This window comes from Anomaloglossus baeobatrachus, chromosome 5 (genome assembly GCF_048569485.1).
Source record: "Anomaloglossus baeobatrachus isolate aAnoBae1 chromosome 5, aAnoBae1.hap1, whole genome shotgun sequence".
Lineage (NCBI taxonomy): Eukaryota > Metazoa > Chordata > Amphibia > Anura > Aromobatidae > Anomaloglossus > Anomaloglossus baeobatrachus.
In genome coordinates this window covers 287,917,235-287,945,037 of record NC_134357.1, presented here as the reverse complement: position 1 = coordinate 287,945,037, position 27,803 = coordinate 287,917,235, and the positions used below count along the sequence as shown (strand labels likewise).

General features: G+C 54.6%; 1 protein-coding gene across 5 annotated transcripts in view; it reads right to left on the bottom strand.

The window, feature by feature from the left end:
* Window positions 1–27,803, bottom strand: part of SEPTIN9 (septin 9) — a 440,211-nt gene that overhangs the window by 95,744 nt on the left and 316,664 nt on the right. The window contains exon 1 of one of the 5 annotated variants that reach the window (XM_075349539.1): window positions 10,519–10,627. The exons of the other annotated variants lie outside the window; for them this stretch is intronic. The gene's annotated coding sequence lies outside the window, so the exon portion shown is untranslated. Of the gene's footprint in view, window positions 1–10,518; window positions 10,628–27,803 lie in introns of those variants that run through there. 5 annotated transcript variants of the gene reach the window in all.

Genomic DNA, 27,803 nt, shown 5'->3' with positions numbered 1-27,803 from the left:
GCGGGGAGAACCACGCTGGCAAGTATATGCTTTTTCATTTTAGTTGAGGAAACAGAAGGGGGTTGTCATAGTAGTGGACACTGGACAACAGCTTTAAGAGTTTAAAAGGGAACCGGTCACCAGTTTTTCGGCCTATAAGCTGGGGCCCCCACCAGTGGGCTCTTATATACAGCATTCTAACATGCAATATACGAGTTCAGGCCACTGTATAGAATGTAAAAAACAATTTATAATAATACTTACCTAACGGTCGCTCTGCGGTGGATTCTAGTTTGTTGTCCGGTACCGGCACCGCCTCTTCCGGCCATCTTCATCCTCCTACTGAAGCTTGTGTGCATGACGCGTCCTACGTCATACACACTCGCCGGTCACGCGCAGGACCTCAATGCCGGCAAGTGTGGATGACGTAGGACGCGTCATGCTCCCCAGCTACAGAAGGACAACGAAGATGGCCGAAAGAGGAGGCGCCGGCACTGGAGAACGGAGACACCCATCTGTCTATAATTAACTGCAGAGCGACCGTTAGGCAAGTATTATCAATTGTTTTTTACGTTCTGCACAGCGGCTTGGGCTCTTACATACAGCATGTTAGAATGCTGTATATAAGAGCCCAGTGGTGATGGCAGAAGCTTACAGTCCAAAAAACTGGTGACAGGTTCCCTTTAAAATATACTCAATGGCCTGAACATAAAGTTGTTTACCCATAAAAATGACTAGGAAGATATATTTTACTGTTTTGTGAGCGCTTTTTCTGGTGTTCTTAGGACGCACTTACACATCCGGCTTTTCGCCGATTTGCCGGTTCCGGTGCACGCCAGTACAGTGTATACAGTACAGTGGCAGCGCTGTAACTTCCAGGTCTCATGCTCCAGTCACATGACAGCATGTGACTGGAGCTTGTCGCGCTGCCACTGTACTGGTGTGCGCCGGAAGCGGCAAACCGGCGAAAAGCTGGATGTGTGAGAGCTTAGGAGTGAAGCTGCTCAAAAAACAAACAAAAAAACACACCAAAAACACATAGTATGGGAACATACCCTAAAAAAACAACAAAAATGACATCTGACACTCAAATATGCATACTAGACTGTGCAGGCCCGGACATTGTGGTCCGTAGATCTTTTTTCACATAAAATCCCCTAAATTTACTTCTTGATATGGTACAGGGTATGTCCAGCGATGCATAACACGATTATACCAACATGAGGGTACAAGAGCCCTCACTGGTCTCTAGCTACACGCTGTGCACCTCTGCAGATTGCCCAATATACAACACTAAAGCCTGCTTTACACGTTGCAATTTCGCATATGATATCGTATGCGATTTGCAACGCCCCCATCGTATGTGTGGCATGTTCAATTTGTTGACCGTGCCGCACAAACGATTATTTGCCGTCACACGTACTTACCGTCCATACGATCTCGATGTGGGCGGCGAACATCCACTTCCTAGAGTTGGAGGGACGTTCGGCGTCACATCGACGTCACATGGCAGCCGGCCAATAGAAGCGGATGGGTGGAGATGAGCGGGACGGAAACATCCCGCCCACCTCCTTCCTTCCAGATTGTCGACGGGAGCCGCGGACGGAGGTAAGCTGTCGTTCAATGTTCCTTGTGTGTCACACACTGCGATGTGTGCTGCCTCGGGAACATTGCACAACCGCACGTTCAATCTTTGAGGAAGGAACGACGTGCATGCGATCAACGGATTTTCGTTCAATCGTAATTGCACGGAGGTTTTACACGCTACAATCATACTTATGATGCCGGATGTGCGTCACTTACGACGTCACCCAGCCGACACATCGTAAGATTTATTGTAGCATGTAAAGCGGGCTTAATGATAGAAATCATTGCATCTATGAACTAATAAAGAAAAGATGTGACGCTGTACATGGCTGGCTGTCCAAGAAGGTAGCAGGGATTGGCCTGAATCTGGACAATTCTCTACTGATGGCAAACAGGAAAAAAAGGATGGGCAGTTTACTCTTTACTAAGAAAGCATTAGATAAAAGGCCCTTAGTGCTGTAGGCACCCAAGTACCAGGCCGCGAGCAGCACCCTTCAAACACCAACAATAGTGACCTTTCGTTATCCTGCGCCAGCTGGCCCAGGAGAGGATGTGTGGCTGTGATGGGGGAGGAAGGGAAGGAGAGGGTTGCCCTAGGGAAGGAAGAATAAAAAGGTCCTGGGGGGAGAACATGTAGGCGGAGAGGGGACACACACCAGGGAGGTTTATCACTTCCTTATACAGGCCTGTGAAACTTTATAGATTTAAATGCAAACATGTGTTCAGAGGTAGCAGAGCTATTTGTATATGTATAGGCTCATACATACCAGACCGAGGGGAGAAAGAAAAAAAAGCTGCAGAACAACATGAGGGGTGACCAAAAGCGCGAATAATCCTGATGGGCTCCACATAATGAAGCACAGGTATATTAGAAACTGTAACATAAGCTTTTTATTACGAACTGTTTATGAAATTGGATTTTTGGGAAACATTTCCTCTGCTTTGTTCCAGTCCTGTTTGTCATCCAAATCTACAAACAGCAGTGACACTGAATCCCGATAGAAAATGTCACTGCTAGTGATGAGCGAGCACTGCCATGCTCGGGTGCTCTGTACTAGTGATGAGCGAGCACTGCCATGCTCAGGGGCTCGGTACTGGTGATGAGCAGACACTGCCATGTTCTGGGGCTCGTTATTAGTGATGAGCGAGGCCATGCTCGGGCACTCGGTACTAGAGATAGATGAGCACTGCCATGCTCAGGCGCTCGGTACTAGAGATGGATGAGCACTGCCAGGCTCAGGTGTTCCATACTAATGATGAGGGAGCACTACCATGCTCGGGACTAGTCATGAGCAAACACTACCAGGCCTGTGTGTGCTCGTTACGAGTGATGAGTGAGCACTGCCTGGCTCTGGTGCTCAGTACTAGTGATAAATTAGCACTACCAGGCTTGGGTGGTTTGTACTAGTGATGAGCGAGCACTACCAGGCTTGGGTGGATGGCACTAGTGATGAGCTGGCACTAACATGCTATCGGACCTCAACTGTGGGGGACGGGACGGGACGGCTCTGAGGAGGGGAGGGAGGGATTTATCTCCCCCTCTCCTCCGTAGCCGGCTATAGCCATTCTCGCGGTACACTGATGTAGTGTGAGTGCAGTGCGATTTTTCTCTCGCCCCATACACTTGAATGGGTGCGAGAGAAAAGTCTCGCATTGCACCCGCAGCATGCTGCGATTGTTTTCTCGGTCCGATTGGGGTCGAGAAAATAATCGCTCATGGGTGCTGACACATAGGCTATTATTGGTCCGAGTGGAATGCGATGTTTTATTGCATTCCACTCGCTCTGATTTTCATGCCGTGTGGCTTAGGCCTTAAGGCCCCGTCACACTAAGCAACATCGCTAGCAACATCACTGCTAACGAACAACTTTTGTGACGTAACAGCGATGTTGCTAGTGATGTTGCTTAGGGCTGGTTCACACTAAGCGACAATGAGGTCGCTGTTACGTCACCATTTTCTGTGACGTAACAGCGACCTTGTAAGTCGCTGTTATGATCGCTGCTTAGCTGTCAAACACAGCAGCTGAAGCAGCGATCATAACCGCGAGAGCAGGGAGCCGCACACTGCTTAGCGCTGGCTCCTTGCTCTCCTAGCTACAGTACACATCGGGTTAATTAACCCAATGTGTGCTGCAGCTACATGTGCAGAGAGCAGGGAGCCGCGCACACTGCGTAGTGCTGGCTCCTTGCTCTCCTAGCTACAGTACACATCGGGTTAATTAACCCGATGTGTACTGCAGCTACATGTGCAGAGAGCCGGAGCCGGCAGCACAGGCAGCGTGAGAGCTGCGGAGGCTGGTAACTAAGGTAAATATCGGGTAACCACCTTGGTTACCCGATGTTTACCCTGGTTACAGCTTACCGCAGCTGCCAGATGCCGGCTCGCTTCATTTCGTCGCTCTCTCGCTGTCACACACAGCGATCTGTGTGTCACAGCGGGAGAGCGCCTTTGAAGAAAATGAACCAGGGCTGTGTGTAACGAGCAGCGATCTCGCAGCAGGGGCCAGATCGCTGCTCAGTGTCACACACAGAGAGATCGCTAATGAGGTCACTGTTGCGTCACCAAAATCGTGCCGTAGCAGCGATTTCGGTAGCGATCTCGCTATGTGTGAAGCACCCCTTAGTGTGACATCCAGCAACAACCTGGCCCCTGCTGTGAGGTCGTTGGTTGTTGCTGAATGTCCTGGGCCATTTTTTAGTTGTTGCTGTCCCGCTGTGAAGCACACATCGCTGTGTGTGACAGCGAGACAGCAACAACTAAATGTGCAGGCAGCAGGAGCCGGCTTCTGCGGACGCTGGTAACCAATGTAAATATCGGGTAACCAAGAAGCCCTGTCCTTGGTTACCCGATATTTACCTTCGTTACCAGCGTCCGCTGCTCTCACTGTCAGTGCCGGCTCCTGCTTCTTGCACATGTAGCTACAGCACACATCGGGTAATTAACCCGATGTGTGCTGTAACTAGGAGAGCAGGGAGCCAGCGCTAAGCAGTGTGCGCTGCTCTCTGCACGTGTAGCTGCGTGCGCTGGTAACCAAGGTAAATATCGGGTTGGTTACCCGATATTTACCTTAGTTACCAAGCGCAGCATCTTCCACGCGGCGCTGCTGGCTGCGGGCTGGTCACTGGTTGCTGGTGAGCTCACCAGCAACTCGTGTAGCCACGCTCCAGCGATCCCTGCCAGGTCAGGTTGCTGGTGGGATCGCTGGAGCGTCGCAGTGTGACATCTCACCAGCAACCTCCTAGCAACTTACCAGCGATCCCTATCAGGTTTGATCGTTGTTGGGAATCGCTGGTAAGTTGTTTAGTGTGACTGGGCCTTTAGGGGTGCTTCACACACAGCGAGCTCGCTGCCGAGATCGCTGCTGAGTCACGCTTTTTGTGACGCAGCAGTGACCTCATTAGCGATCTCGCTGTGTGTGACAATGAGCAGCGATCTGGCCCCTGCTGCGAGATCGCTGCTCGTTACACACAGCCCTGGTTCGTTTTCTTCAAAGCCGCTCTCCTGCTGTGACACACAGATCGCTGTGTGTGACAGCAAGAGAGCGACAAATGAAGCGAGCAGGGAGCAGGAGCCGGCGTCTGACAGCTGAGGTAAGCTGTATCCAAGATAAACATCGGGTAACCAAGGTGGTTACCCGATATTTACCTTAGTTACCAGCCTCCGCAGCTCTCACGCTGCCTGTGCTGCCGGCTCCGGCTCTCTGCACATGTAGCTGCTGTACACATCGGGTTAATTAACCCGATGTGTACAGCAGCTAGGAGAGCAAGGAGCCAGCGCTAAGCAGTGTGCGCGGCTCCCTGCTCTCTGCACATGTAGCTGCATTACACATCGGGTTAATTAACCCGATGTGTAATGCAGCTAGGAGAGCAAGGAGCCAGCGCTCAGTGTGCGCGGCTCCCTGCTCCCTGCTCACACTGGTAACTAATGTAAACATCGGGTAACCATACCCGATGTTTACCTTAGTTACCAGTCTCCGCAGCTTCCAGACGGCGGCTCCGTGCAAGCGCAGCGTCGCTTGCACGTCGCTGCTGGCTGGGGGCTGTTCACTGGTCGCTGGTGAGATCTGCCTGTTTGACAGCTCACCAGCGACCATGTAGCGATGCAGCAGCGATCCTGACCAGGTCAGATCGCTGGTCGGATCGCTGCTGCATCGCTAAAGTGTGAAGGTACCCTTAGACTGACTTCCATTATACTCTGTACAACCTCCTGTGGTGCCCCTCATATACAAAGATTATTCTACTCAATGAATAGAGCTGTGCAGGTCTCCAAGTCATTAGAGGCATAAGGAGGTAGATTATGGTCCCAGTCTTCTATGAGTGCCATATTACAGATCCATGGAGTTGGCGTAAGGTAGAATCAGATTAGCTTATGTACAATTACACCTATACATGCTACTGTATAAAACTGCATCAAACCAATTTTTACCAGACCGTTATGTCAGTCCCTGAGGACCATTGCGGTTTTTTTTTGTTAAAATAAGACTCAACTTGGTCAAAGGCCTCATTCACACAAGTATTTCTGTATCAGTATTTGTATGCCACAGCCAGGAGTGGAACTTACGGAGAAAAACTATAAATGAAAGATGGACACCTGTTTTGTGTTTCGAAGACATAAAAATACTGATGAAAAATACTAAGGCAAAATAGAACAGACGTGACCGTGCACCACAGGTGGGTGTCTTACCGCAATATCGACTGACCCAAGTCATTGTGAAACTTCTTTTGTAACTAAACTTTGAGTGCGTTCATAAAGACGTGGTAAGATTGGCATCTTGAGACTTCTAAAATAAATAGGTTGCCCGAGCCTGTTCCACTAGAGCCGTACGTCAGGCGTTCTTGGCGAGTTTATAGGTTTTTAAATTCTTTTTCAGATATAGACAATGGTAAACATAAGGAAACATGTAATAGGCACGTCATAATTAGCTGATGAACTAGTTGAAAACATCCTATTCAACCAACAGAAGACAGCAAAATGGAGAACGCCATGCGTTGGTTTGCAATCTCCTACAAACAGTAACAGAACCAAAAATGAGTGCTGCAGCCCAAAAAATGATTAAAAGTTAGAGTCATCCCAAAGTTTCCTCAATGTGCCCTAAGTATGTCGTACAACTAACTATTGTTACCTTCTGGCCAGAGCGTATCCTCACCCTCTCGATAGAAATGGGTCAAGGCCTACTACTTTCACATCTCCGATTAGAAGTTCTCGATACAACCAGAAACCTTCCCAGCTTTAATAACTTACTTTATTTTGGCCTCTTAAATCAGTAGATACACTTTTTTTCCTTTAAATATAGGGGATGTTTTTTTCGAACATAAAAAACAGCAGGATTTGCCATGATGGACTTCCCCAGCCAAACCTCTTATTGTGTCCCCCTGAGATGAGCTGTCAGGCAGGAACGAATTCTTCTCTTCTAAGAGAAAACATGTCAATGGGGGTTGCCAAAACTGATATCTCCAAGCCAAACTGCTTTCAGTCAGCATGATATGACTATTGGCGGCTCGAAAGGGTTGTGTGTTTTCACACAAAATTGAGCCACATACAGTTATGCATTAGAGCTCAAAAGTCAAAGAACATGAAGCTCCTACTGGATCAAAGTGTCCTCTCTGATGCTCTGCATTGGTTCTTCATTTAAAGGGCTGCACCCAATCACTGGGTTGAGTGTATAAGCCAATGTAAACGGGACAAGACCAAAAACCAAGCTAGTGATTGTCTGGATAGGTCACATGCTGTAGAATGGACATCACTGATCACTTGTGGAGAGCAGAGGCTTCATCAGGTGTGTGATGAGTGAGCACTACCATGCCGGGGACTTGGTACTAGTGATGAGCCAGCACTACCATGCTCCGTACTCGTAACAAGCAGTTGGACGGGCTTGACTGATCTACCAAGTAATATGGAAGTCCATGTGAAACTCATGCATGTTTCCGGAACATCTCCAGGAAAAATGCTCAAGTTTCCCATTTACTTCTATTATGCTAAGCACACGACTTGAGCCAATTCAAGAGCCCAACTGCTAGTTACGAGTACCGAACACCCGGCTCACTCACCCGGTGAGTGCTCACTCACAACTTTGTTAACTTAAAGCTTTTTCTGTCCGTGGCATAATTTTTGTTGAATCTGGCCAATCCCTTTGAAAGAAAGCGTTAACCCAACTGGACCACCACCATTGATGTATATGGATATATCATGAATGGGGTCTTTTGCTTGGTGTCCAAACCCGTGGGACTCCATGATCACTATATGGATGGCCATTCCTTGTAACGCAATGGTGTGGTTACCCCCAACTTCCCAACACTAGAGCTAAATTGAGCAGTTAGGCTCACGCCAATCTTCTGACAGCTGAGGTAACTACTTTACAGAAGGTTAGACATTTTGAGTGTAAAAATTGTACCTACAGAATTTGTTATAGTATGTGCCAAATACTATTACACAAAATATTTTACGTGTATGTGTTGTATGTAGTTATCCCCCTCCCCCATCTGAAACAAATACTGCAGTGACTAGAAGCCATTCCCAATCATGGAGCAGGACAGCGTGACCTGGACGAGGTTACAGAATGGCCAGCGAGCAGATCTCCAGGAGGATGTGCGAGTCTTTGGCAGATTAGAGATTAGCCAGGAGGGAATCTGAGAATGGAGAAGAAGGGGAGGGGGTGAAGAGGGTGATGTCTGTGTCTTGTCTCTCTGAACAGGAAGCAGACACAGATCTCAGAGGTAGGGTGAGGAGGAAGGGTACACTATGGCTTACCATTCTCATTGATCGGTGGGAGATAGAGGCAGCCATGAAGGCCCTGGACCGGATTGCTAATTAGCTTGCAGGGGAAGCGTTCCATGCACTGCGGTGTAGGTGCCATGGAGGTGCGAGCTTACTCTACAGCGCTGACAGCCATATTACTGACGATTGTTAGAAAGCGGTACAGGGGCTCAAAACAGGTTCTTCCCAATAGAGGTTACCAGCCTTTATGGAGCTGGGACTAGACAGGGAATCCATTAATATCATAAATCAGGGGTTAAAAAAAAAATCCAAGTGGTGCTGAGATTTATGACCGATCAGATTCCACTAAATCTTTTAACTGTTTCGGAGGAAAATATTTTCCCACAGAATAAATCACCCAGACCACCTGCCTCAAAATTATACACGGCCGGCTTCCCAGCCTTCTCATTATACAGGCCCTATCTGCATACATCAGTGCATTGTGCGGCTGCCTGGGGCCAGCCATCCCAATGAGGCTATAGGCCCGACGCACAGGGCCGGATCGTTTGGTAAAGGGGCCGCTTGCTTGAATTTTTGACAAGACGCCTGGCGCTGTCATTAGCTTCTTGCACCGCCATGTGTAGACAGATAAGTGCAGGTGCTGAGATTCCTTACCCTGAGGCGCTGGTTAGGACAAATATACATTCTGCAATCCAAAGCCAGTTATGGAGAACGCATTTTGCTGATTACCCCCCAAGGATTTATACACAGGTTTAGGCGGAAGCTGGAATATTAAGACGTAGTACGGTATACATGCATTTATCCAGGGGTGGGCATATCATTGGTGCAACCACAGGGGCCTGAGAGGTAGGGGGTCTCATACCATTAGGCCAGGTGTGACTGTGCATTTTGAAGAGTTATCGGACCCATATACTGTTTCCGCACAGGGGCCTGATAAGTACCGGTAGGGGCCACTTACCGCTCTAGAGCAGGTAGGATTGTGCATTTTGAGGCGTTAATGGACCCATATACCGCTCTTGCACAGGTACCCAAGAGGTAGGGGTCTTTTACACCTCTAGACCACGTGGGATTGCGCAATTTGAAGCGTTATTGGACCATATACTGTCCTTACAAAGGGGCCAAAGAGACAGGGGGTTATTTACACCTCTAGAACAGGAAGGATTGTACATTGAGGATTTTTTCAGACCCAGATACCACTCCTGCACAGGTACCCGAGAGGTAGGGGTCACTTACACCTCTAGACCAGGTAGGATTGTGCATTTTGAGGAGTTATTGGACCCATATACTATTTCCGCACAGGGGCCTGAGAGGTAGGGGTCACTTACACCCCTAGAGCAGGGGGGATTGTGCATTTTGATGAGTTACTGGACCCATATACTGTTTCAGCACAGGGGCCTGAGAAGTAGGGGGACTCTTACACCCCTAGACCAGGTAGGATTGTGCATTTTGAGATGTTATTGGACCCATATACTATTTCCGCACAGGGGCCTGAGAGGTAGGGGTCACTTACACCCCTAGACCAGGTGGGATTGTGCATTTTGAGAAGTTATTGGACCCTCATACTATTTCGCACAGGGGTCTGAGAGGTAGGGGTCACTTACACCCCTAGACCAGGTAGGATTGTGCATTTTAAGGAGTTATCAGAGCCATTTACCGCTCTTGCACTGGGGCGTCTTCTGTCCTGTCCTGTCCGGCCCAGCTGGACAGCTGCATTAGTCCATCATTGGTTTGGCTCGCACGCTTCAGCCTGATGTTTCCCCTGTAGCATTGCATAATACTAATCCCCTCTCCAGAAAGATTAAATAAAGGGTTACAGTTCCAGAATGTGTATCAATAAAACTAATTATCCAGAACTGGAGGAGCACAGATCCTGGGTCCTGGTGCAAAAGCTGTGCCACCTAATGGCAAAGTGACGTCACCAGGTACAGCTATATATGCTGCACAGTTACTATATAGGCATTACATCGCCCTGCATATGACAATGCCCCCAATAATAGGGGCTCTACTGCCCACTGGGGATGAGCAGGTTAATAAGCCATGCAATGCATGCTCCTCTATGCTACCTCCCATCCCTGCACCAACAGTGAGATCAGTTAAATCCCCAAGTTGCAGAGCATGGCCGCTCCCCCTCCCCTGCACATGCATATGGTATAGCACTACACTGCGAGTCACTGCATCAGTGCACGGCAGAATACGTGCCCCTCCCAGTGCACACTGCCGCCCCAGAGCCAACTTACCCCCGGCACACGGCGGCTGCACGAGATCCCGGAGCACACACCGAGCGCTGCCTGCGATCTGAAGCTGAGCGCCGGAGACGCGCGGCCACACCCCCTGTCACATGGGATGCGGGGCGGGGCCACGGCGCGGAAGAGGTTAACGAGCGCCGCCCGCTAATAGGTGCGCGATACGGTCACGTGTCCTTCAGTACAGGCTACAGTCTGCCCCCGACTACACAGGGGGCGCCACTGCGTCCTCTTCAGACTCTACCCCGGGCTGCACTGCGTCCTCTGCAGGCTCTGTCCCGGGCTGCACTGCGTCCTCTGCAGGCTCTGTCCCGGGCTGCACTGCGTCCTCTGCAGGCTCTGTCCCGGGCTGCACTGCGTCCTCTGCAGGCTCTGCCCCGGGCTGCACTGCGTCCTCTGCAGGCTCTGTCCCGGGCTGCACTGCGTCCTCTGCAGGCTCTGCCCCGGGCTGCACTGCGTCCTCTGCAGGCTCTGTCCCGGGCTGCACTGCGTCCTCTGCAGGCTCTGCCCCGGGCTGCACTGCGTCCTCTGCAGGCTCTGTCCCGGGCTGCACTGCGTCCTCTGCAGGCTCTGTCCCGGGCTGCACTGCGTCCTCTGCTGGCTCTGCCCGGGGCTGCACTGCGTCCTCTTCAGGCTCTGTTCCGGGCTGCACTGCGTTCTCTGCTGGCTCTGTCCCGGGCTGCACTGCGTCCTCTGCTGGCTCTGCCCGGGGCTGCACTGCGTCCTCTGCAGGCTCTGTCCCGGGCTGCACTGCTTCCTCTGCAGGCTCTGTCCCGGGCTGCACTGCTTCCTCTGCAGGCTCTGTCCCGGGCTGCACTGCGTCCTCTGCAGGCTCTGTCCCGGGCTGCACTGCGTCCTCTGCAGGCTCTGTCCCGGGCTGCACTGCGTCCTCTGCAGGCTCTGTCCCGGGCTGCACTGCGTCCTCTGCAGGCTCTGTCCCGGGCTGCACTGCGTCCTCTGCAGGCTCTGTCCCGGGCTGCACTGCGTCCTCTGCAGGCTCTGCCCCGGGCTGCACTGCGTCCTCTGCAGGCTCTGTCCCGGGCTGCACTGCGTCCTCTGCAGGCTCTGCCCCGGGCTGCACTGCGTCCTCTGCAGGCTCTGTCCCGGGCTGCACTGCGTCCTCTGCAGGCTCTGCCCCGGGCTGCACTGCGTCCTCTGCAGGCTCTGTCCCGGGCTGCACTGCGTCCTCTGCAGGCTCTGTCCCGGGCTGCACTGCGTCCTCTTCAGGCTCTGTCCCGGGCTGCACTGCGTCCTCTGCAGGCTCTGTCCCGGGCTGCACTGCGTCCTCTGCAGGCTCTGTCCCGGGCTGCACTGCGTCCTCTGCAGGCTCTGTCCCGGGCTGCACTGCGTCCTCTGCAGGCTCTGTCCCGGGCTGCACTGCGTCCTCTGCAGGCTCTGTCCCGGGCTGCACTGCGTCCTCTGCAGGCTCTGTCCCGGGCTGCACTGCGTCCTCTGCAGGCTCTGCCCCGGGCTGCACTGCGTCCTCTGCAGGCTCTGTCCCGGGCTGCACTGCGTCCTCTGCAGGCTCTGCCCCGGGCTGCACTGCGTCCTCTGCAGGCTCTGTCCCGGGCTGCACTGCGTCCTCTGCAGGCTCTGCCCCGGGCTGCACTGCGTCCTCTGCAGGCTCTGTCCCGGGCTGCACTGCGTCCTCTGCAGGCTCTGTCCCGGGCTGCACTGCGTCCTCTGCTGGCTCTGCCCGGGGCTGCACTGCGTCCTCTTCAGGCTCTGTCCCGGGCTGCACTGCGTCCTCTGCTGGCTCTGCCCGGGGCTGCACTGCGTCCTCTTCAGGCTCTGTTCCGGGCTGCACTGCGTTCTCTGCTGGCTCTGTCCCGGGCTGCACTGCGTCCTCTGCTGGCTCTGCCCGGGGCTGCACTGCGTCCTCTGCAGGCTCTGTCCCGGGCTGCACTGCTTCCTCTGCAGGCTCTGTCCCGGGCTGCACTGCTTCCTCTGCAGGCTCTGTCCCGGGCTGCACTGCGTCCTCTGCAGGCTCTGTCCCGGGCTGCACTGCGTCCTCTGCAGGCTCTGTCCCGGGCTGCACTGCGTCCTCTGCAGGCTCTGTCCCGGGCTGCACTGCGTCCTCTGCAGGCTCTGTCCCGGGCTGCACTGCGTCCTCTGCAGGCTCTGTCCCGGGCTGCACTGCGTCCTCTGCAGGCTCTGCCCCGGGCTGCACTGCGTCCTCTGCAGGCTCTGTCCCGGGCTGCACTGCGTCCTCTGCAGGCTCTGCCCCGGGCTGCACTGCGTCCTCTGCAGGCTCTGTCCCGGGCTGCACTGCGTCCTCTGCAGGCTCTGCCCCGGGCTGCACTGCGTCCTCTGCAGGCTCTGTCCCGGGCTGCACTGCGTCCTCTGCAGGCTCTGTCCCGGGCTGCACTGCGTCCTCTGCTGGCTCTGCCCGGGGCTGCACTGCGTCCTCTTCAGGCTCTGTTCCGGGCTGCACTGCGTTCTCTGCTGGCTCTGTCCCGGGCTGCACTGCGTCCTCTGCTGGCTCTGCCCGGGGCTGCACTGCGTCCTCTGCAGGCTCTGTCCCGGGCTGCACTGCTTCCTCTGCAGGCTCTGTCCCGGGCTGCACTGCTTCCTCTGCAGGCTCTGTCCCGGGCTGCACTGCGTCCTCTGCAGGCTCTGTCCCGGGCTGCACTGCGTCCTCTGCAGGCTCTGTCCCGGGCTGCACTGCGTCCTCTGCAGGCTCTGTCCCGGGCTGCACTGCGTCCTCTGCAGGCTCTGTCCCGGGCTGCACTGCGTCCTCTGCAGGCTCTGTCCCGGGCTGCACTGCGTCCTCTGCAGGCTCTGCCCCGGGCTGCACTGCGTCCTCTGCAGGCTCTGTCCCGGGCTGCACTGCGTCCTCTGCTGGCTCTGCCCGGGGCTGCACTGCGTCCTCTTCAGGCTCTGTTCCGGGCTGCACTGCGTTCTCTGCTGGCTCTGTCCCGGGCTGCACTGCGTCCTCTGCTGGCTCTGCCCGGGGCTGCACTGCGTCCTCTGCAGGCTCTGTCCCGGGCTGCACTGCTTCCTCTGCAGGCTCTGTCCCGGGCTGCACTGCTTCCTCTGCAGGCTCTGTCCCGGGCTGCACTGCGTCCTCTGCAGGCTCTGTCCCGGGCTGCACTGCGTCCTCTGCAGGCTCTGTCCCGGGCTGCACTGCGTCCTCTGCAGGCTCTGTCCCGGGCTGCACTGCGTCCTCTGCAGGCTCTGTCCCGGGCTGCACTGCGTCCTCTGCTGGCTCTGCCCGGGGCTGCACTGCGTCCTCTTCAGGCTCTGTTCCGGGCTGCACTGCGTTCTCTGCTGGCTCTGTCCCGGGCTGCACTGCGTCCTCTGCTGGCTCTGCCCGGGGCTGCACTGCGTCCTCTGCAGGCTCTGTCCCGGGCTGCACTGCTTCCTCTGCAGGCTCTGTCCCGGGCTGCACTGCTTCCTCTGCAGGCTCTGTCCCGGGCTGCACTGCTTCCTCTGCAGGCTCTGTCCCGGGCTGCACTGCTTCCTCTGCAGGCTCTGTCCCGGGCTGCACTGCGTCCTCTGCAGGCTCTGTCCCGGGCTGCACTGCGTCCTCTGCAGGCTCTGTCCCGGGCTGCACTGCGTCCTCTGCAGGCTCTGTCCCGGGCTGCACTGCGTCCTCTGCAGGCTCTGTCCCGGGCTGCACTGCGTCCTCTGCTGGCTTGTCCCGGGCTGCACTGCGTCCTCTGCAGGCTCTGTCCCGGGCTGCACTGCGTTCTCTGCTGGCTCTGTCCCGGGGCTGCACTGCGTCCTCTTCCCGGGCTGCACTGCGTCCTCTGCCTGCTCTGCCCGGGGCTGCACTGCGTCCTCTGCCTGCTCTGCCCGGGGCTGCACTGCGTCCTCTGCCGGCTCTGTCCCGGGCTGCACTGCGTCCTCTGCAGGCTCTGTCCCGGGCTGCACTGCGTCCTCTGCAGGCTCTGTCCCGGGCTGCACTGCGTCCTCTGCAGGCTCTGTCCCGGGCTGCACTGCGTCCTCTGCAGGCTCTGTCCCGGGCTGCACTGCGTCATCTGCAGGCTCTGTCCCGGGTTGCACTGCGTCCTCTGCAGGCTCTGTCCCGGGCTGCACTGCGTCCTCTGCAGGCTCTGCCCGGGGCTGCACTGCGTCCTCTGCAGGCTCTGCCCCGGGCTGCTCTATCCCAGGCTACACTTTGTCCTCTGCTGGCTTTTCCCCAATCTGCAGTGTCTTTTGTGGGGCTCTGGCCTGGGCCACACTGCGGCCTGTGCCGCGGGTTGCACTGCATCCTCTGCTGGCTCTGCCCTGGACTGCACAGCGGGCTGTGTCCTAGGCTGCACTTCATCCTCTACAGACTCTGTCCTGGGCTGCACTACATCCTTTGCAGGCTTTGTCCCAGGCTGCACTGTATCCTCAAATCCTCAGCTGGCTCTGCCCTGGGCTGCGCCACATCCTCTGCTGGCTCTGCCCTGGGCTGCACCACATCCTCTGCTGGCTCTGTCCTGGGCTGCACCACATCCTCTGCTGGCTCTGTCCTGGGCTGCACCACATCCTCTGCTGGCTCTGTCCTGGGCTGCACGCCATCCTCTGCTGTCTCTGCCCCAGTCTGTGCTGCGTCCTCTGTAGGCTCTGCCCTGAGCTGCACTGTGTCCTCTGGAGTCTCTGCCCCGGGCTGCACTGCTTCCTCTGCTGGTTCTGTCCCAGGCTGCACTGCTTCCTCTGCTGGTTCTGCCCTGGGCTGCACTGCTTCCTCTGCTGGTTCTGTCCCGGGCTGCACTGCTTCCTCTGCTGGTTCTGTCCCGGGCTGCACTGCTTCCTCTGCTGGTTCTGTCCTGGGCTGCACTGCTTCCTCTGCTGGTTCTGTCCCAGGCTGCACTGCTTCCTCTGCTAGTTCTGTCCCAGACTGCACTACTTCTGCTGGTTCTGCCCTGGGCTGCACTGCTTCCTCTGCTGGTTCTGCCCTGGGCTGCACTGCTTCCTCTGCTGGTTCTGTCCCGGGCTGCACTGCTTCCTCTGCTGGTTCTGCCCTGGGCTGCACTGCTTCCTCTGCTGGTTCTGTCCCGGGCTGCACTGCTTCCTCTGCTGGTTCTGTCCCGGGCTGCACTGCTTCCTCTGCTGGTTCTGTCCCGGGCTGCACTGCTTCCTCTGCTGGTTCTGTCCCGGGCTGCACTGCTTCCTCTGCTGGTTCTGTCCCGGGCTGCACTGCTTCCTCTGCTGGTTCTGTCCCGGGCTGCACTGCTTCCTCTGCTGGTTCTGTCCCAGGCTGCACTGCTTCCTCTGCTGGTTCTGTCCCAGGCTCACTACTTCTGCTGGCTCTGCCCCAAGCTACACTGCATCCTTTGCTTGGTCTGTCCCGGGCCGCTTTTTGCCGCTTTTTTCTTGCGGATTTTCTGTCCTGGGCTGCACCACATCCTCTGCTGGCTCTGTCCTGGGCTGCACGCCATCCTCTGCTGTCTCTGCCCCAGTCTGTGCTGCGTCCTCTGCAGGCTCTGCCCTGAGCTGCACTGTGTCCTCTGGAGTCTCTGCCCCGGGCTGCACTGCTTCCTCTGCTGGTTCTGTCCCAGGCTGCACTGCTTCCTCTGCTGGTTCTGCCCTGGGCTGCACTGCTTCCTCTGCTGGTTCTGTCCCGGGCTGCACTGCTTCCTCTGCTGGTTCTGTCCCGGGCTGCACTGCTTCCTCTGCTGGTTCTGTCCTGGGCTGCACTGCTTCCTCTGCTGGTTCTGTCCCAGGCTGCACTGCTTCCTCTGCTAGTTCTGTCCCAGACTGCACTACTTCTGCTGGTTCTGCCCTGGGCTGCACTGCTTCCTCTGCTGGTTCTGCCCTGGGCTGCACTGCTTCCTCTGCTGGTTCTGTCCCGGGCTGCACTGCTTCCTCTGCTGGTTCTGTCCCGGGCTGCACTGCTTCCTCTGCTGGTTCTGTCCCGGGCTGCACTGCTTCCTCTGCTGGTTCTGCCCTGGGCTGCACTGCTTCCTCTGCTGGTTCTGTCCCGGGCTGCACTGCTTCCTCTGCTGGTTCTGTCCCGGGCTGCACTGCTTCCTCTGCTGGTTCTGTCCCGGGCTGCACTGCTTCCTCTGCTGGTTCTGTCCCGGGCTGCACTGCTTCCTCTGCTGGTTCTGTCCCGGGCTGCACTGCTTCCTCTGCTGGTTCTGTCCCGGGCTGCACTGCTTCCTCTGCTGGTTCTGTCCCGGGCTGCACTGCTTCCTCTGCTGGTTCTGTCCCAGGCTGCACTGCTTCCTCTGCTGGTTCTGTCCCAGGCTCACTACTTCTGCTGGCTCTGCCCCAAGCTACACTGCATCCTTTGCTTGGTCTGTCCCGGGCCGCTTTTTGCCGCTTTTTTCTTGCGGATTTTCAGAAATCTGTATGGAAATACTGACACCAGCAAAATCTATGTGAATCCTGAATTGCTGTGCTGACGTTCAGGATGTTTTCCTAGCATATTTTGTTGCAGAACAAATTTGTAGCATGTCCCTTATTTCTGCGGTTTTTCCTGTGTTTTCACCATTGAAAACAATAAAAAAAAAAAAAACACATCAAAATACTCGACCATACATTTCTGGGGAAAGACTTACTGTTCATACATTCGCCTTCTGAGCGTTTTTAAGCCGCTTCCAGTTTCCATAAACACACAGTGGTTCACAGCTGTGACCTGTCCGCCCAGTGTTGTCTGCCGAAAGACGCTCTGTACCTTAGAATACAAGTCAATGGGTCGTCTGTGTGCTGCACCATGGGTCGTCTGTATGCTGCACGATGGGTCGTCTGTGTGCTGCACCATGTGTCGTCTGTGTGCTGCACCATGTGTCGTCTGTGTGCTGCACCATGTGTCGTCTGTGTGCTGCACCATGTGTCGTCTGTGTGCTGCACCATGGGCCGTCTGTGTGCTGCACCATGGGCCGTCTGTGTGCTGCACCATGGGCCGTCTGTGTGCTGCACCATGGGCCGTCTGTGTGCTGCACCATGGGCCGTCTGTGTGCTGCACCATGGGCCGTCTGTGTGCTGCACCATGGGCCGTCTGTGTGCTGCACCATGGGCCGTCTGTGTGCTGCACCATGGGCCGTCTGTGTGCTGCACCATGGGCCGTCTGTATGCTGCACCATGGGTCGTCTGTGTGCTGTACTATTTTCATGGTTGTTTGATAGTAGAGGCTGGAGAAATTGTCCTGTGACGCGTTCTGCGGATCTGCTCAGCCGCTGTCTTCCGGTCACTTCTGCTTCTTGGTCTGATCATTAACTTCCGGTGGTATTCACTGCACTTCTCACTTAGCAGTCTTTGGCTGTTTTCAGCTGTATTCGCGGTGACGTCAGGGTTCACCCGAGTCCATGAGCCATGGACTCGATTGAACTTTGGCTGTCACTGTGCGAGTCTTGTATCGGTATCACCCGCCACGGCACACACTCTCCTGACAGGAGCGGGTCCGCTGCATGTATTTCCATGCAGCTGAGGCATTCCTGTCAGGAGAGTGTGCGCCGTGCAGGGTGATACCAATGCAAGACTCGGAGGAGTCATACGCAAGTGGAATCATACCCTCACTGTCAGCCTGCTTCTCGCTCTGTATAGACAGTTGTCTGTACAGAGGGATGAATCAGAGCTGACATTGCTCTCCCTGTAGACTACATCGGACTAAGGATTTTTTTATAATAAAGATGGAGTCTCTAAATGTTTTTTTCATTTCTAATGAAAAAAATTTTCATGTGTTTTTTTTTTTTTTCTTGGCCATGTCTAATTTGGCATGATACCATGAATTTCGGGCTTAGTACCAGCTGAGAATACAAAGCTAGTACTAACACCTTTATTACCTAATTACCCAGCGTGCCACTGCCATCAGGGCCGCTGGACAAGCTGGGTAAAGCTCCTGGAAATGGCGCTAAGAAACAATGTGCCATTTTCAGGGGTGGCTGCGGTTTTGAACGTGGGGGGCCAGAACGCTTGTGCCTTACCACGCTGAGAATCCCAGCCGCCAGCTGCCTAGTTTTTACATGACTGGCGATCAAAATATGGTGGGAGCCCACATATTTTTTTTAATTATTTTAAATAATTAAAAAAAAATAAATTAATAGGCTTCCCTGTATTTTGATTGCCAGCAAAGGTAAAACCAGGGAGATGGGGTGGCAGCCCGTAACCATCTGCTTTATCTGTGGTGAGAATCAAAAGTACCGTGGAGCGATAAGTCATTTTTTTTTTTTTTATTATTCATTTATTTTTACACTACTATATGTGTGAGGAACCCAACAGCCAATCACAGACGCTGTCACGCAGCTTGGAGTAACCTGGAATCTGCCCATACATTCTAGATGCTACCCTGTGTCAGAGCTGAATGTGGCTCGCGACCCTGTGTCAGAGCTGAATGTGGTTCGCGACCCTGTGTCAGAGCTGAATGTGGTTCGCGACCCTGTGTCAGAGCTGAATGTGGCTCGCGACCCTGTGTCAGAGCTGAATGTGGTTCGCGACCCTGTGTCAGAGCTGAATGTGGTTCGCGACCCTGTGTCAGAGCTGAATGTGGTTCGCGACCCTGTGTCAGAGCTGAATGTGGTTCGCGACCCTGTGTCAGAGCTGAATGTGGTTCGCGACCCTGTGTCAGAGCTGAATGTGGTTCGCGACCCTGTTTCAGAGCTGAATGTGGTTCGCGACCCTGTCTCAGCTGAATGTGGTTCGCGACCCTGTGTCAGAGCTGAATGTGGTTCGCGACCCTGTGTCAGAGCTGAATGTGGCTCGCGACCCTGTGTCAGAGCTGCATGTGGCTCGCGACCCTGTGTCAGAGCTGAATGTGGCTCGCGACCCTGTGTCAGAGCTGAATGTGGCTCGCGACCCTGTGTCAGAGCTGCATGTGGCTCGCGACCCTGTGTCAGCTGAATGTGGCTCGCGACCCTGTGTCAGAGCTGAATGTGGTTCGCGACCCTGTGTCAGAGCTGAATGTGGCTCGCGACCCTGTGTCAGAGCTGAATGTGGCTCGCGACCCTGTGTCAGAGCTGAATGTGGCTCGCGACCCTGTGTCAGAGCTGCATGTGGCTCGCGACCCTGTGTCAGAGCTGCATGTGGCTCGCGACCCTGTGTCAGAGCTGAATGTGGCTCGCGACCCTGTGTCAGAGCTGCATGTGGCTCGCGACCCTGTGTCAGAGCTGAATGTGGCTCGCGACCCTCTGTCAGAGCTGCATGTGGCTCGCGACCCTGTGTCAGAGCTGCATGTGGCTCGCGACCCTGTGTCAGAGCTGCATGTGGCTCGCGACCCTGTGTCAGAGCTGAATGTGGCTCGCGACCCTGTGTCAGAGCTGAATGTGGCTCGCGACCCTGTGTCAGAGCTGCATGTGGCTCGCGACCCTGTGTCAGAGCTGAATGTGGCTCGCGACCCTGTGTCAGAGCTGAATGTGGTTCGCGACCCTGTGTCAGAGCTGAATGTGGTTCGCGACCCTGTGTCAGAGCTGAATGTGGCTCGCGACCCTGTGTCAGAGCTGAATGTGGCTCGCGACCCTGTGTCAGAGCTGCATGTGGCTCGCGACCCTGTGTCAGAGCTGCATGTGGCTCGCGACCCTGTGTCAGAGCTGCATGTGGCTCGCGACCCTGTGTCAGAGCTGAATGTGGCTCGCGACCCTGTGTCAGAGCTGAATGTGGCTCGCGACCCTGTGTCAGAGCTGAATGTGGCTCGCGACCCTGTGTCAGAGCTGAATGTGGCTCGCGACCCTGTGTCAGAGCTGAATGTGGCTCGCGACCCTGTGTCAGAGCTGAATGTGGCTCGCGACCCTGTGTCAGAGCTGAATGTGGCTCGCGACCCTGTGTCAGAGCTGAATGTGGCTCGCGACCCTGTGTCAGAGCTGAATGTGGCTCGCGACCCTGTGTCAGAGCTGAATGTGGCTCGCGACCCTGTGTCAGAGCTGAATGTGGCTCGCGACCCTGTGTCAGAGCTGAATGTGGCTCTCAAGATCAGAAAGGTTGGAGACCACTGCTTTAATGAAACTTCTCAGAAATATTTCTGTACTATGCAAAGATCTTAAAAGAGAATCCTCTTGACAAGATCAAATAGAGCGTGGTCACACTGTGAAAGTGATAACCTTGGTCTCAGGGCAGCAGAATGTTTGCCATGCCACCAAGACTACTACTACTGGTACCAGTGAAATTGCAGCAACTTTATGCACGCCATGCTGTATTACATTGTGGCAGGTGTGCCAAGATTTCAGAAAGTTGTTTGGCCTTTAGATGCCTCTGGAGTGCACATGATATATACACATCTTTTCCCAATATGTGCTGCTTACTATAAACGCAAACAGGACATTCCTAACACAATAATCTGTATGTCAGCAAATATCCTAGGAAAGATCATCTGAAACTGGCCCAAATTACGCACTCTAAAGCGCCATCTATAATAAATACGTGTCTACAGGGCCAGGCATGATGGAGAGTTGGCACCTCCATTATTATTCATCCTGAAATCATAAGCTTAACCCCTTCTTTCCTAGGCGATTTTTCTTCGTTTTTTGCTCCCCTTCTTCCCAGAACCATAACATTTTTATCTTTCTGGCAATATATGAGGGCTTACACCAGAGGATTGTAGTGACAGACATGGGTGTCATCAGCTGACCCCTAGCTGTTATGTCAATCAATTGGTGCCCCGCAAACATGTCGCTGGCATGCCGGTGGGAGCAGGGAATGAGGCCCCCCCCCGCCAGCTTGTGTTATATTCCCTGTCAGAGATTGACAGCGGGATTTAAATGGTTAACAGCAGTGGGCGGATCTATCTAAAGACGTGAAGGGGTTAAAGGGAGCCTATCACATTGTACATTTGGCTGATCTGACAGCATGGTATATAGAGAAGTAAAAGCTGAGCAGTATGATATATTGGTTTGTTGGAAATTATTCAGTCTAACTTAGATTTTATCACTGAAATCCCTGGTGTTTGTATACATGAGTCCAGTGGGCAGTCCTACTAGTGATTGACAGCTATCTCTTCAAGCACAGCATACAGGGAAGACTGTCAATCACTGACTAGGACCGCCCACTGAATTCAAATGAATAGAAACAAAAGGGAATTCAATGAATAAGGCCCCTTTCACACATCAGTCACAATCTCCGTTGGTTCGATGGATCCATCGCAGATTGTGGAAAAACTGATGCGACGGATCCGTTTTTTGACAGACCTGACTAGCGGATGCGGCAAGAAACCAGATCCTTCGCATCCATTTTTTCATCTATTTATTCCATTTTTCAACGGATCTGTTTTTTAAAAACGCTCAATGGAAGGCTCCCAAATGTTATTGGCTACTGAAAACCTATATATACAGTGTTTTTACACCCCATCTTTGAGAGATTGTAGAGCAAGTGGCAAAAATGGAAGGTGTGATTGCGAACATTATGAAGATCTATGTGGATTTTACTTTTGAGGCAAATCATTTGGAAGCAATCGTTCTTGAAAAGGAACGAGAAAGACAGCACATCATGCGTCTGCGCCATTGTCGTTTTTGGATCCACCCAATCACAGCACTGAGAATGACATGTGGGGTGTATTCTATGTTATATATGGAGTTGAGAGGAAACCCCGAGAAGTTTTTTTAACTATGTTCGGATGAAAGCGGAAAACATTGATGAGTGAAGCCCTAGCTGACAGGTTTATATACTTTTCCTAATTAGGGGCTGGCTCGCTAATTTGATACTAAATAATAAAGTGGAGCATGCTCAGTGAAAAAAACGGAATCCGTCGCCGGATTCCGTCATTTGACGGATTACGACGGATCCTGCGCCCATAGGCTTCCATTCTACCAGATGAAGGACGGCGACGGATCTGACACTGTCCGATTTTTCGACTTAGACCAAAAACATTACTTTGTCCGCCGTCTCTGTCTGCCGGACAAAAAAGTTTCAATGGATCCGTCGAATGACAGATGAAACGTGAGACTATCCGTCGCTAATACAAGTCGATGAGAAGAAAAACAGATCCAGCGGCATCAGTCGCCGGATGCGTTTTTTCCAAACTTCGACGGATTGTGACTGATGGCAAAGAACTGATGTGTGAAAGGGGCCTAAGATGTAAGCTTTACCGAGACGTTCTCCATAAAAATGTATTTACCTGCTCAGCTGCTCCTGCTCTATAACATCCTGTCTCCAGATCAGATAGAACTTTCAACATGACAGGTTCCCTTTGGAGACTCACATTTACATTACATACAGCCACTCAGATCTGCTGATTATGGTGGGAACTAGAGACCATCGAATGTTTATGGGGATCAGTCGACTCTCCCCTGGAAGGAAAGGTTGTGCTGTGAAGCCCCGCAGGTGGTGTGTCGGTGTCGGTGCGTTACCTTCAGGGACTCCACGTTGCTGGATCTCCGTCACTGGTAGGAAATCTTCTGTTTTGATCGTGACGCCACTCAGTATTGCGGCCAGTAGGGACCGCCACTGCAGGTTGAGGGTCGCCTGGGGCTGATGGTGTGTGCAGTTAGATGTAGTAGCCTCCTGAGAGTGAGGCAAGCCCCAGGGCCCTGTGTAGGTTTGTAGTACCACAAGTCGCAGAATGACCACACAGGCAGGATGTCTTTCAGGGTTTTTACTCACTTCAGGTGGCAGGGTGAGTAACCCGGGCGTAGCTGAGATGAACCAGGTGGGAACCAGGTATCCTTCAGGCTGACTTTATGAGGGTGACTACTGACTCGCCTTCCTTAGCCCTTGGTGGTTTGGGGTGACCCCGACTTTGAGTCCCTATGGGGGTCACCCAGGGAAGATGCTGCAGCCTCTCTCCCCTTGTTGTTTGCCGTGTGCTTGTTCCCCGGACCAGGCCACTCCAGCCTCTTGCCTCCTATGACCTATGGGCCCTAACTGCGGTTACGTGGCTGCGGCTTTTGTGGTGATGTGGTGTGGGCTTTGAGAGCCCCACACCGGCAGGTTTAGCAGAAGAAAGCTGGATCTATCTTCGCTTCGGGATCTGCCGCCCGGTTGGGCCTGGTGCTCTCTAGCAGTCTCCTTACTTCCCACTCCGTTGCACTCTCTAGCTGAAGCTGGCTTTCAGGCAGCACTCCTAGTTGACCGTTCTCCCCCGTCTGTAGCCACTGCGCGGGCGCTGTTAGACAGCAACAGCCCCACAGGTCTGCTCCTCACTGAGCCCTATGGAGTTCTCTGCTCTAACTGACTCACTGCTCCTCCTCTCCTGTTCTTGCCTACGCCACCTAGCAACCAGACTCTCCACCACACCCCTTGAGAGGAGATGGAGGCTCTACCCCCTCCACTATTCCAGTGAAGGTGAAGGCTTGCCCCCTCCTGGGATCCCCAGGGGTCCTCTCATGGGTACATGTGTGAGACCTGATCACTATGCGCCTGTGTTCCACACCCCTGTCAGCCTTCTGGATTACCTGTATTGTACTGTCCCCAGCATGGGTGCAGTACTCAGTGGTGCCTGACCAGGTCAGGGGCGCCACATTCCCCCTTAGTTATCACCAGCACGTCCTCGGGCTGCAAGACAACATTTTAAAATGCATAAAACATTAAAACATGTAAAACATTTTTAAAAGCACCAGGTATCAGACATCACCACCCTCCACCCACAAGTCCGTTAACCCACCCAAAACCCTCTCAGGAGGCAGATCACCGGTCCTGTTGGCAACCAGGTCTGGGCCATCTACTTCCCCAGACCTTTCCTCCAATCTTCCTCTCCCGTTGGCCGCGGCTTCAGCCACTTCTGGCAGGATGTAGAGGCGGCTTTCATGGGCTGGTGGTTTCAGGGTATACCTGGCCTGGTGGATCCGCGCCGTCAGCCTCTTCTGGCTGGATGCAGAGGCGGCCTCCACAGTTGGTGCTGACCAGGTACCCTCTTTGTGGTGGTGAGCCAAGGCCCCATAAACAGGCGTGCTCTCTGGTCGCAGGTGAGCCAAGGCCCTTTTCTACGGACGGGCCCCCCTGGTTGCAGACGAGCCAAGCCCCTGAACAGGCTGGCCCTGGTGGTGGTGCCACTGGTGTAACTATTTACACTGCGAGAGTTTGTGGCTATAGCAAGTTCATAGCCTTAAGGTTTATGGTTTTCTCACAATAGTTTTTGTGGGCGCATTTCTTAAACGTTGCAAACAAAACTTGTCAAAACTTCAACTGGTAACTTGCTGTATTTCTTTACTTCTCTCTACTCTACTCCTCCGTTTCACCAGGGCGTGGGCATGTAGGGCACCGGCACCTGTGACTTTCTTGCTCTCCGTCGTCGTCTGTGGTTGTTTCATCTGTAGGATCTTTGTCTGTGGTTGTTTCATCTGTAGGTTCTTTATCTTTCCTTTCTTGGTCTTCGTCTGTTTCCTTTTCTGCATCTGTTTCTGTATCTCTGTCTTGTCTTTCTTGTCTTTCTTGTCTTTCTTGTCTGGGACATGGTGCTACGTCTAAGGCATAGTAGCCCCTTTCTCCTTGATGCAAGGTGAACTGTACTAAGTCCCCAATTTTCAAATTTCTGCCTGAATGTCCTCTGGGCAGGTGGGCTTGAACATCTCTCCGATTTACAAATATGCCCTCTTTTATTCCTTTTACTACAATAAAGCCGTATCCGCTTTTCAAGTTGAAGTCCTCTACTATTCCTCTGTAAAGGGGTCCTCTAGCCTGGGCTTTGGACCTTCTTAGGCACCTTTTCTCCTCCAGGTCTCTGGCTGTGACCTCTCTCTGCTCTGGAGACTGTGGTGTTGGAGGATACTTTGTTCTGCTACGCCTTGTCTTGCGGGCTGGGTTCATGCCTGCGGGCTCCCAGGTGAGGTCCTTGGGCTGATCTTCGTCAGCAGACGGGGTCAGGTCTTCCTCATCCCAGCGAGAATAGGGCAGCATCTCTGGCTCTGAGTATAGGTCCACTGCTGGTGGCTCCGGAGTCAGCTCCTCAGCTTCCTGGCCTCCTCTCCCCCTTAGTTCTTCGCTGCACTCTGGTTGTGGCAGTGCTGGGGATGGGCTTTCTTCAGCTGGTCTGGGCGGTGGACTCTCTGGCGCGGCTGCAGGGGTTGCCTGAATCTCCTTGGGGGTATGCGGAGGGAGCAGATACCGATCCACCATCTCTTGTGGGAACTGGGCCTCTAGGTCAGCCTTCAGCTTCCAGTATTCGGGGTCCTCTCCTATCAGGGACTTCCTAGCAGGGACCTCTTTGGACTGGGGAGCGGTGTCTGCTCTGGCCTTGCAGGCCGGGGAAAATAGTGATGCAATCTCTTGGCGGGCCGCGCCCTGTATGGCGGCGGCCTGGTCTTGGCGGGCCGCGCCTGGCATGGCGGCGGCCTGGTCTTGGCGGGCCGCGCCTGGCATGGCGGCGGCCTGGTCGTGGCGGGCCGCGCCTGGCATGGCGGCGGCCTGGTCTTGGCGGGCCGCGCCCGGCATGGCGGCAGCCTGGATCAGTGTCGCTGTTGCAGGGGGCTCTGTGCAGGCTGGGCTGGACGTCGCTGCAGCGATCGGAGCTTGGCGGGCCGCACCCGGCGGGGCTGCGGCCTGGTTCAGCATCTCACTTGCGGCGCGGACGAGTGTCGCTGCTGCGTTGGGGTCTTGGCGGACCGGGTTCAGCAGGGTGGCAGCCTGGGTCAGCGTCACACCTGCAGCACGGATGAGCACTGCCGTGGTGGTCGGAGCCCGGCGGGACAGGCGAGGCATCGCTGCAGCGGCCTGGGCTTGGCGGGCCGCACCTAGCGTGGCTGCGGCCTGGTTCGGTGGCGCCGCGCCGGGCGCCTCTTCCGGGACCGCGGGCGTGGCAGCAGGGGTCGGGGCACTTGCGCTGGCCGGGGCATCACTCGACTCACCCATCTGTGGCAGCATCGGGGTCTGCGTCGTCGCCGCTCGGTCTGGCATGCGTCGCGCGGCTCCCTCCTCGTAGGTCCGCACCGCCGCAGCCATCTCCAGGAGCTCCGTGCGTTCTTCCCTAAGCTGTCGCACAATCCCGGCCTCCAGCCGGTCGCAGAAGATGGCAAGCTCCCGGCACCACCAGGCAGCAGTGCCTGGTTCTGGGTATCCGCGTCTGGACTCCATTTCCTCTAGCAAGCTGCTGGCTTCTCTTCTGCTCCGCCGTCTCTGGACGCTTCCGCTTTCTTCATCAGCAAGGTCAGAACTCTGCAGGGGATCTCTGGGTAGCCACACCTCTTCATGGGCGGTAACTTCTTCCAGCGCGGGCTGCTGTTGTTTTTCAGCGCGCTTTTCATGGTGGCAATATGGCGGCGCTTCCAATTTTTCAAGCGGACCGCCCAGGCACATGGTCACCTGTCTGAACAGGTCTAGTCCTTATCCTGTTCGTGACGCCAGATGTGAAGCCCCGCAGGTGGTGTGTCGGTGTCGGTGCGTTACCTTCAGGGACTCCACGTTGCTGGATCTCCGTCACTGGTAGGAAATCTTCTGTTTTGATCGTGACGCCACTCTCAGTATTGCGGCCAGTAGGGACCGCCACTGCAGGTTGAGGGTCGCCTGGGGCTGATGGTGTGTGCAGTTAGATGTAGTAGCCTCCTGAGAGTGAGGCAAGCCCCAGGGCCCTGTGTAGGTTTGTAGTACCACAAGTCGCAGAATGACCACACAGGCAGGATGTCTTTCAGGGTTTTTACTCACTTCAGGTGGCAGGGTGAGTAACCCGGGCGTAGCTGAGATGAACCAGGTGGGAACCAGGTATCCTTCAGGCTGACTTTATGAGGGTGACTACTGACTCGCCTTCCTTAGCCCTTGGTGGTTTGGGGTGACCCCGACTTTGAGTCCCTATGGGGGTCACCCAGGGAAGATGCTGCAGCCTCTCTCCCCTTGTTGTTTGCCGTGTGCTTGTTCCCCGGACCAGGCCACTCCAGCCTCTTGCCTCCTATGACCTATGGGCCCTAACTGCGGTTACGTGGCTGCGGCTTTTGTGGTGATGTGGTGTGGGCTTTGAGAGCCCCACACCGGCAGGTTTAGCAGAAGAAAGCTGGATCTATCTTCGCTTCGGGATCTGCCGCCCGGTTGGGCCTGGTGCTCTCTAGCAGTCTCCTTACTTCCCACTCCGTTGCACTCTCTAGCTGAAGCTGGCTTTCAGGCAGCACTCCTAGTTGACCGTTCTCCCCCGTCTGTAGCCACTGCGCGGGCGCTGTTAGACAGCAACAGCCCCACAGGTCTGCTCCTCACTGAGCCCTATGGAGTTCTCTGCTCTAACTGACTCACTGCTCCTCCTCTCCTGTTCTTGCCTACGCCACCTAGCAACCAGACTCTCCACCACACCCCTTGAGAGGAGATGGAGGCTCTACCCCCTCCACTATTCCAGTGAAGGTGAAGGCTTGCCCCCTCCTGGGATCCCCAGGGGTCCTCTCATGGGTACATGTGTGAGACCTGATCACTATGCGCCTGTGTTCCACACCCCTGTCAGCCTTCTGGATTACCTGTATTGTACTGTCCCCAGCATGGGTGCAGTACTCAGTGGTGCCTGACCAGGT